The sequence below is a fragment of the Papaver somniferum genome, chromosome 3 (assembly GCF_003573695.1).
Source record: "Papaver somniferum cultivar HN1 chromosome 3, ASM357369v1, whole genome shotgun sequence".
NCBI lineage: Eukaryota > Viridiplantae > Streptophyta > Magnoliopsida > Ranunculales > Papaveraceae > Papaver > Papaver somniferum.
Genome location: NC_039360.1, coordinates 184,027,501 through 184,036,736, shown reverse-complemented (window position 1 = coordinate 184,036,736; position 9,236 = coordinate 184,027,501).

Below are 9,236 nucleotides of genomic sequence, written 5' to 3'. Positions count from 1 at the left end.
ATAGACAGGTTCCGTCATATTGATGCACAATTACACCGCTTGTTGTTCACTCACATTTGGATCGTGACCCTCAAGTATCCTGAATTCGGGACGCTCCAGTAGATCTGAAGATGTCCCTGGCTCGCTCTTTGTCCGGGCTGACATGATAGGTGAACCCTTGTGATGATTTGGAGATGACAATATTCGTGGGATCCTACGAAACGCTTCCTGTTGTAGTGCGGTCCAGACGAAACTTTCTCGTCTCTTCAGAAAGGGAGTGAATGAAGCAATGAGCTGGGCTAAGCCAGGTATAAAACGTCAAATTCACCTTGCCCATGAAATTGTGGAGCCCCTTAACGGTTCGCGGCAGCGGAATTATGAGGATAGCTTGAGTCTTGTTTGACTACTATATCGTCCACGTAGTCTTCAACTTGCTTATGCATCATGTCATGGAATATTTTCATCATAGTGCGTTGATACGTCGCACCGGAAGTTTCAAACCGAATGGCATTACGGTATAACAAAAGTTTCCAATAGGGTTTGAAAAGATGTCTTACTTGCACCATGCTCATACATTCTTATCTGGTTGTAGCCGCTACATCCATCCATGGAGGAGAACATGTCGTGTTCGCTGGTAGCATCTACCAACATGTCGATGTTGGGTAGAGGAAATCGTCATTGGGGAAGCATTCGTTCAAGTCTCTGGAATCCATGTAACACCTAATCTCGCGCCTGAATTGCCTCGGAGATTGTTTGATCGACTTGGATCGGAGATTGTATGAATGCTTACACAAGGTCGAGTTGATGGAGATAGGCTTAGGAGATTCCTCATCGTCGAGCTCATCAGTTTTGGAGTTGGTACCATCTTGCAGCTGTCGTGGAGCGTCTAGCACTTTTTCTTGTGGATGATCATTGTTGTAGCATTCCGTTGGGTGGAGAGAAGAATTAAGATGCCTCGTCAGCAAGGATACATCATGGGGCATAGCCTTCGATGATGTAGGTCGGTCCTCCTCCTGGATTGACGCTCACGTGGGGAGTGGGATGCAATGGACTTTGTCTGATCCTTCCCGCGGAGCTTCCCTCGGTTTGAACAGTTCCACTCCGCATATTCGTGCGTAAGGAAACAATGATGCAGGAATACGAATGACTTATTTATTCAGCATAGTCTTCAGTCATTGGTGATACGTTGAAGGGACGATCTCGTATGTGCTGGTCTGGTTTAATTCAAAGTCTGTCATTGTGGTAGGATGCCATACGATCTTGCCTGAGCGAACCTTGGCCGTCTTGAGAGTATTGAGAGTAATCACATTCGAAGACGCTCCCAAGTCGATGAGGTCCCTCTTGAACTCTGAATCCTTGATGCGTGAAATAACGTGTAGAGCCCGGTTGTGACCTTTTTCTGGTTGATTGCAGCAAAACGTCTCTGCCCGCTGATTCTTCGAGAGGTGTAAAAGTTCGCATAAACTTTCCACTAGAGAAATCGTTTCCTGATCCACCGGCCTATGGATCATGGTGAGACTATTAACTTGAGGAGTATTGTTGTGAGGACCAGTCCCCAGTGTAGGAATCTCCATGACAGAAACGTTCATATCTGATGTCGCTTCTTTGATCAGGTCCACGTAGGTCCGCGCCGCTGAAGTACCTTCTCCGGATGCGTTGAATGCGTTCCTTGTTGGCTCCAGGGGCTGCCGCGGCTCTTGTGGCAATCGATCATTTAATGTCTTAATAAAAGTGAGTACCTCTTTCTAAGTTGCAGCCATATCCGTTTGAGTCTTAGCAAGGACTTCCTGCCTCTCCATCAAATCTGCAATGGTAATGGGAGATGGTCCTCCTCTTGCTCCTCCATCTCCTCGTTCTGATGAAGGGATGGAAGTTGTTGCTCTGGTGAACGCCGAAGGCGTTACACTTGAGGAGATACCGGGGTTTGCGGCTGCTCTGGATCTGGTGATGGGAGGTGTTACACTTACTGGAACATCTCCTTCTCCGCTGGTGCTGGTAGTAGAGGAAGCAATTCCACGAGATACATTGATGGTATTGACTGGATGCACAGTGATACCTGGGATATCAACACCGAGAGTGTTATCAACGCTAGTCCCGTCAGGATTGGTTGCTGATCCAGACCTAAGATCCACCATTTTCGAAATCAGTAAAGTTGAATTGGTATTGAAGAAATTGACTTCAAAACCGAGAGATTAATCTCCCATTGTGGTCGCCAATTGTTTATGGGTGAAAACTATTTCTGTCGGTTTTGGTAATTTGGGGTGTGTGAATGAGAAATGAATCTAAACCCTAAACAAATGCATTCCACGGGAGTGCTTGTGATTCAAGAAATCAATCTGTACAATTCTGGCCTAAACCAAGAAATGGTCGTTCCAGACTTGCTTCGGTAACAAAGTGAAGGAGATGGGGTTGATCTTAGGGAGGGAAGCGAAGAAGGTGTTGAGATTGTGAAGGTGTTGGTTGTGTATGACTTGTATCAGAAAGATGAACTGGCTTGCAGAATGTAAGCTATCAGTTCTGGTGTTTGGATACGATTGTATCAACACTTGGTTTCTGTTGTCTTGTCTTGCTTGAAAATAGGGAGGAGAACCTATTTATACAAGTCATTGAGCCTAACCCACGTCTCTCATGGGAAGTGGAGAAAGTGTACTGACGGAGTAGTGGAGTTGAGTGTGTTAGTGTTACACGATCAGTCTTGCCCACTTCTCCCATCATCACTAACCGTCCATGACTTCCTGACACGTTCTTGTGACAGAGCGTTGTGCGCTGCACGCTGTGAACCGCCAGACCAATACCCCAGTATGTATCCTCCAGTTTGTGACATGATTGATGTCTCGAATGTGCAGATCGCGGGACCCACAAAAGGTAGCATGTAATGCTAGGTTAAATAACTAAGTTATTTGGGAATTTGATACTTGTAAAATATCACGTGAATTCTATGCATGTAATGCATCGAATATATTCAGCATGTATGAAGCATCGTTGTTGAGCGTCTTAAAATAGCATCATGTCCAGCCTACTTCATGTGATGGTTTGGAGGCTGCGCAAGAAAGTCCTCTCTTTGCCGACCACATGGTATGGTAGAGTGGGGGATGGTAATCACCACGACACCTCATTGACCAACTAACTCCTGACCAGGGCTGTATAACCAAGCAGGTGAAGTTGCAAGGACGAGATGATCTTTGAGACACTCATCTGCGACCGTCAGTGGAATTAGGGTTTATGAAGAGGTGCGCAAGCATCACTATTAAGCTTGGTCGAATCCAAGCTTGGTACACGATTTTGGTAAGGAAGATTGGGCATGTGTCTAGACGGCATGCCGGTGTACATGCCCATACCTCATTGTCTCGTGAAAGTTTAATCTAGATAGATTAATTTGTCCGGCAAAGAGGAGCGGCTAAGATTGATCTGCGACAGAGATTTTGCGCCGCAAAGGCCGCGCGTCATGCCAACTTTGGGCACGTGTTTCGAGGCGACAATCCTGGTCGGTCTTGGACGATTAGTCTGGTGTGAAGACGACGGGCTGATGTACACGCCTGTATTTCATTGTCCCATAGAAACGTGATCTAAGCCACTCAATTTATCCGGCAAAGTTGAGTGGTCGAGATTAGTTTGCAATTGGGAGGTGTGACCACGCCTAGTTTGGTCGTGCGAATCGAGGAAACCAGGAATGATATGCCTTGGCCGATCGGGTGTGGAGATAGATGGGCCTACGGTGATCATGTTGATGCGCACCAGACCATCCTAGTCTATTCTTGGACCCTTCATTCGTGCAGGAGAAAATGGACGCTCGTGATGTTCAAACCCTAATTAGGGTTTCACCGGCCGTGCGTCATGCCTTGTTTAGGCGCATGAACTGGAACGACCAACTATAGTTGGTCCTGACCGATCGGTCATGTGTGTAGGCGGGCTCACGGTGATTGTGTTGACGTGCTATGGGCCCTTTGAATCTACATCTACGCCCTCCATCTATGCCTGCGAATATGGATGGTTGAGACTGCTTTGCGACACATGTAATGTGCCGCAGACCCTAAATTAGGGTTTCACGTCCGCGCTGCTTTGGCTGGACGATTTGGCAAGCCATGCTACCCTTTTGGGGAGGCCGACCATGCGGGGCATGCATTGGGTCGGTGGTGAATACTCCAATACCTGCCTGAGGGTTATGGATTCGATCTGAGCCATCCAATCATGCTGGTGAAGTTGGATGGTCGTGATCGTATCTGAGACTGATATGGACAGTCCAGATGCTCAATCGGGCTAGTATAACACTCCGAGAGTTATAGCATGTACGGGTATTTCGTACATGCTTCATTATTAATTCTTGGAGATTCGTGTTTCTCTGCCGAGAGCAACACTCAGTTGTCATGCCGCACCAATGATAAGAGTGGAGCAGTACAGGAAATACAAGGCTGTTCATACATTAATAATGTTATAAATTCACAAGGTATATGGGATTGTTGCTACATGCTCCATTTTAGATGAATTAGTAAAGTGGAGAAGTATTTATCACTTATCAGTGGCTCTATCCTTTGTAGGATGTCAGCGCATAATTTTGGCTTTTACAATTTTATCCCTGAACTAAAATCCACCATCAACACAAACATAGTGCAGGCTAAAGGATCAGGAACTAGAGTGCTAATCATGTTCACCACTTCTAAATCATCTTTATCAGAAGACTTAATGATATTAAAGACATTTATCTCAGTAGTCATATTACCAAAAGATATGTTCATAAGTCCGGTTCTACAATTGATGACAACATTAGATGTGGCTAAGAATGGGCGACCTAAAATCACCGGTATTTGAGCACTTGGGTCCTGAACAGGCTGGGTATCTAGAACAACGAAATCCATTAGGTATATGAACCTATCAACCTCAATAAGAACATCCTCTATGACACCACGAGGGACTTTGACAGACCTATCAGCTAGCTGAAGTGTCATTTTGGTCGGTTTCAACTTACCAAGACCTAGCTAGGTGTACACATGATACGTGAGTAAGTTAAAACTAGCTCCTAAGTCAAGCAATGCCTTATCAACTACATGATTACCAATAAATCACGATATGGTGGGGCATCCAGGGTCCTTATACTTAGGGGGTGTTTGGTTCAGAAGAATTGAACTTACTTGACCAGTTAAAAAGGCTTTCTTATGAACATTCATCTTACGCTTTCATGTACAAAGATCTTTAAAGAACTTGGCATAAGCAGGCATTTGCCTAATTGCTTATAATAATGGAATGTTGATGTTCACCTGCTTAAATGTTTCCATTATATCGTTGAAAATCGACTCCTTCTTTGTTGGGGCTAACAACTGTGGATATGGGGCTCTAGGCACAAAGGTGGTCCTATCAGGAATTTCTTGGGAGTCCTTAGAGATTGTTTCAGTTTCCTAAGCTACGGGTTCCTCTTGGGAAGTAGAAGGTGGAACTACAGTATGTCCACCAGGCATGGCTACCTTATTGTCTACCGTTTTACCACTCCTAAAGGTTGTTATTGAATTCACATGGTTTGGTGGTTTCTCACCAACTAAAGATATTTGATGAACTCCTCTAGGATTGGGTTTTGGTTGACTAGGGAAACTTCCGTTATCTCTTTCACTTAGAGTCTTAGCTATTTGACTAACTTGAAGTTCTAACTTAACAAGAGTCTGATTAGTAGTTTGAAAATTTTGTTCGGTTTCCTGTTGAAAACTAACCTGGCTCGTTACTAACATTTCCTGGCTCTTTGCTAACATATCTTGGCATTTTGTCAATATACTAAGAGATTCCTCTAAGCTAGTCATTTTACTCTCAGAAGGGTTCTGAAACTGGGCTTGACCTGAAAAGTTCTTAGTATAACCAAAACCTGGGGGAGGCTGAGAATTACTAGATTGACCTTGATTTTGGACTCTAGACCAAGAGAAATTAGGATGGTTTCTCCAACCAGGGTTGTAAGTCTCTGAGTATGGGTCAAACTTCTGACGGTCTTCAAACCTGGAGTTGTTATAGACAACATGGGCTTGTTCTTCCCTAACCTGACCTTCCCAAAACGAGTTATCGGGTTCTACTCCACAACTAGAGACTTGAGAGGCTCTAATTATATCATTAGGTTCAACAAGGGACCTATTTTTATACTGACCCATTTCCAAAGCTTCTAACCTTCTAGACAAAGTAGCAAACTTAGCATCTGACCCAAATCTTGTCTACCACATTGGTGCTACTTCTATTGACCAAGAGTATTTTAGGAGGTTCAACACAAGGCTCCCACTGTTGGGATTTTTCAGCGACAACTCCTAAGAAGTTAAAAGCATCATCAGCATTTTTACTAGTGAATTCACCAGCGCACATAGACTCGACCATGGCTTTAGTCGAATAATCTAAGTCATCATAAATAATTCCTACTATTTTTATCTTATCAAATCCATGGTGAGGACATTGGGATAGGAGATCATTGAATCTTTTTAAAAACCTATAAAGAGATTCTCCCTCTTGTTGCATACTGGAACTAATTTTCTGCCTAGCAGCTGCAGTTTTATGCTTAGGGTAGAATTTCATATAGAAAGCAGCAATAAGTTTCTGCCATGTTCAAATGGATTCACATGGTAGGTTGTTCAGCCAGGTCTTGGCTTTATCTTTCAAGGAAAAGGGAAACATCTTAAGTTTCAAGACTTCATCAGTAAGGTCTTTTATTCTAATTGTCCCACAAATTTCCTCGAAGTCCCTAATATGAAAATAAGGGTTCTCATCATCTTTCCCTAAGAATATGGGGATCATCTGAAGAATACTAGGTTTTATCTCGAAATTAGCTGTAGTGGTTGGAAATTTAATGCACGAAGCTCCGTTGGTCATAGTTGGGAACATGTAATCTTTCAAAGTTTTCATCGCTGGCACAGCTGAAGTACTAGGGGTACTTTCCTCACGAAGAGACAGATTCTCAAAACCGAAGTTTCCAAAAACAGGGCTCTCAAAAGAAGAGTCTTCGAGCTCCCCACTTCCACAGGAAGAACTACTAGGTTTTCACTAATCAATCGACCTAGATTGTCTCTTTTCCAAGCCCGTTCTCTAATGACCTCGGGCATACACTAGAAAAACAAAATTAAAAAGAAAGGTCCTAAAAGGAAGGGAAGTTCAATGCAAACACAAACAAGGCTGACTTCACCACAACAAACCTACTGATTTCTAGCAACAAAAAGCATGATGGCTCCAGTTAGATTGTTTCTAGACCAGCTTCTAATCCTTCGAAAGGGAATTCGTTACAATTTAAGCAAACCCCTCTGGAATCAATCCGAGTCAAAGTAAGTTGAATAGAGGCGAGGGAAGCTCAGTGGAACTTTTATACCCAAGGCCTCACCGGCATTACAAGGCGTCGAAGTCACGCATTCAGCTCACAGAAACCATCATGAACTTCGAAGTATGCTTAAAATAGTAACCAATATTTTTCGAATGACTTTCCTATTAAGCTCGTTACCTTATCGGTCTCGTTCTAGTCAGTATTTTAAGCTTAGGTTCGCGTTTGGTATCGTTTTTCTAAGGCATGTAAGAAGAGAACGGTGATGAAATCTGAACCCTTATCTTGTATGGCCAGTCTTTTCCCTTTACTAGGAAATTAAAGCAGCCGTTTTCAATTCCTCAATATATATTCACACGAAGGAAGACACTAACCCGCTGACAGGGGATTCGCGATTGTTTCGACAAACTTACCTCCCGTTCCAGACGGGGGATGAATCGTTGTAGTCGACTCGGGCCACGACCACTAGTACACAGAGACCCTTTTGCCACACCAAATTGGCGTGTCCATAGGGGTTTTGTCACTCCACTTCGGTTTGGACTAGGCATGACTTATGCTTGCGTGGTTTTAGGTAACATGGCGTGGTTTTAGGTAGCTTATAGCCACACCTGCCATGCGTGTCTATTTCTGCATGAAATAGACACGCCAGAGCCATATATGCGTTGCTATACAGGGTCCCAAAAACTTAAGTACTGGTACTGTATAAACACACGATTTATTGTTTTGGCGTGGCTATTTGGTTCAGTATAGACATGCAAATTTCTTTTGGCGTGGCTATTTGATTCACTATAGACACACAAATTTCTTTTTGGCGTGGCTATGTGGTTGACTTTAGACACACAAATTGCTTGTTGGCGTGGCTATTTGGTTCACTTTAGACACGCAAATTGCTTGTTGGCGTGGCTATTTGATTCACTATAGACACACAAATTGCGTTTTGGCGTGCCTATTTGGTTCACTTTAGACACGCAAATTGATTTTTGGGGTAGCCATTGGTTATCCGATAGACAGGCCATATAGGATTAGCGTGGTTATATGTGATGTTTTAGCCACGCCAATTTCACTTACTTTCATCCACGTGGCTGCATTAGGAACCGTTGAATACCATCCACATGTAACGTTGTGAACCTGTAGATGGTGGATTTTTGACAAGGGCTAAAATCGTAAACTCATAATTATACGAAGCTCTGATCCAGCAATCAGATGTGAGTATTGAGACACGTGTCTCTCATCGAATTCTCAACGGAGAGTACTTTCTCTCAGAGTACATGTAGATATGTAGTCTCACGACTGGACAACGACATATCTCATGAATACTGAACACTTTCAGTGACTATTTCTATATAGTATCACGAGATGGACGGCTCCTAGACAGCTTGCTCTGCTAGTATAGAGCGATAACGTCTTTAGGAACAAACAACGAGTTTACCCTGACTATATAAAGGATATGACTTACCGACAAACTCATATCGGGATAATTAATGCTCCTAGACAGCTTGCTCTGCTAGTATAGAGCCATAAAGTTAATTATTCCTAATTATGATTAATTCTGCCGTGACATTCACTACTGAATTCCCAGAATAATCTATTATTGCTCCTATTCCATGGTCGAATCCACGACTGGTCCCATGGAATGGCAATAACAATTGCTCCTATTCCATGGTCGAATCCACGACTGGTCCCATTGAATGGCAATAAATAATTGTTCTGATTCTTATGATAGAATCCACGACTTGATCTCATAGAATAACAATAACTATGTTATCTCATTACTCCGATTTCATGATCGAATCCACAACTGGTCTCATAAATGGTAATAGATAAATCTTAATTACTCTGATTCTATGGTCGAATCTACGATCCCATGGAATGGTAATGCTCACTTTATTATTCTGAATTCGTAGTCGAATCCTCAGCTGATCCTATGAATTAATAATAAACATCTTATTACTCAGATTTGTGAATTATTCTCCGCTGAATTCCACAATTA